The sequence below is a fragment of the Mus pahari genome, chromosome 1, assembly GCF_900095145.1.
Source record: "Mus pahari chromosome 1, PAHARI_EIJ_v1.1, whole genome shotgun sequence".
NCBI classification, from domain to species: domain Eukaryota; kingdom Metazoa; phylum Chordata; class Mammalia; order Rodentia; family Muridae; genus Mus; species Mus pahari.
The window spans coordinates 118144532-118146436 of record NC_034590.1 but is presented as its reverse complement, the minus strand read 5'-3'; positions in this window follow the sequence as shown (position 1 = coordinate 118146436).

Genomic DNA, 1905 nt, shown 5'->3' with positions numbered 1-1905 from the left:
CCCTCTAGCCAGGATACAAGAGCAGACCAGTGGCCCCTCTAGCCAGGANAGCAGACCAGTGGCCCCTCTAGCCAGGACACAAGAGCAGACCAGTGGCCCCTCTAGCCAGGATACAAGAGCAGACCAGTGGCCCCTCTAGCCAGGGCACCGGGAGAGATCGTGGATAGACACTTGCGTTTCTCTCTGTACGTTTTGTTATCCTAAGACAGGGTTTCTTTGTAGCCCTGGCTATCCTGAACTCGCTCTGAAGACCAGGCTGGCTTCAGACTCAGAGGTTCACCTGAGTGCTGGGATGAGGGGACCATGGCTGGCCTTGGAACAGACCACTGGGCCCAGTCAGGCTGGCCTCTGACTCATCCTTCCCAAATTCTAGGATTACAGGTGTGAGCCACTATGATAGGGTCCAACTACGTAGTTCAGACCGGCCACAGATTTGTAGTCCTGCCTCAGATTTCCAAGTTCTGGTTATGGTCATGTGCCACAAGGGTCCTGCTTTTCAAATAATTTTTTAAAAAATTTTGTCTCAGGGGTTTAGTGCTGTAATAAAACACCACTACCATAGGGGAAGAAAGGAATTATTTCATCCTACAGATTGTAGTTCATCATCCAGGGAAGTCAGCGCAGGAACTCAAGGCAAATACCTGAAGGCAGGAACTGAGGTAGAGGCCATGGAGAAACACTGCTGACTGGCTTATATGTTTAGCCTGCTTTCTTAGGTGTCCCAGGGGTGGTAGTGACGTTTACCCACAGGTCAATCTGGTGGGGACATTTTCTCAACTGGGGTTCTCTCTTTCAAAACGACTCTAGTTGGTGTCAAATGGACATAAAAGCAGCCAGCCTTCTCATGCATATGTACATGAAAATGTTTAAAGGAAGACTCAAGCCATGGGAGGGACCCCTGACTGCTGCCCTGCAGGGCTCCCACTCTATCTTATAGCTCCCTGGGAATTGTAGGATGTCTGTGCCAAGCGATGGGTGACCTCCCCTGACTCAGCAGTCTGTAGACAAATGGAGGTGCAGCCAGGCTTGTCTAGGTAGAGGAAGTTAAAGCCGTCAGGATATGGTCTCTGCCTCAGGGCTCAGGAAGGGTGTGACACAGAATTGAGCAAGACAGGGGCCTCCTTCTGCCATGGTGGAGGTGAGCCCCGGTTACTGTGTCAGGCCAGGATAGCAGTGCTTCCAGGAATCCCTGGACTGAAATTGTTGGAGGAGGCGAGTGGGCACAAGACTCAGGAGGCCTGGAGTCGACACCCCCTGGGTAGTATTACTAGGAAGGCCCAGGGCACAGCTGTGTCATTTGACAAGTGACTGTGCTGAACCCCACCTTGTGAACTGCTCAGCACTTCTTGACCTGATTTCCTTCTTTCCCAGACGTATGCTCTCCCTGCTGCTGGCCAGTCCCAGCTTGCTCCTTATCCTCTGGCCTCGCTGCCCTCTGCTACCAACTTCATAGCTGTCTGACCTGGCAGCTTTCCTAACATCTCTATGCCTCGAGTGTTTTTCTCTGTAAGATGAGAAATATTCCACAGACTTTATTTTACAGAAGAGCCCGGCTTACATTACTTATAACCATGCACTTACTAACCATGCCAAGGTCATTTGAAGCCTGTGTGTGGTCTAATTTCTATTATTTATATTACTTTACTTTTTGGTTACATTTGTGTATGGGGCCCATATGCCACCATGAGTGTGTGAACACCGGAGGACAGCTTGCAGTGGCAGGAGTTGTTTCTCCCCTTCTACCGTGTGGGTCCTGGTGAGTGAACTCAATTGTCAGCCTTTGAGACCTTAGATGTAGCTGAGACAGGCCTTGAAATTTTGATCTTCCTGCTTCAGCCTCCTGAGTGCTGGGATTACAGACATGTGCTGCCACAGCTCCATTGCTGTTTTTATTACCTCATACTA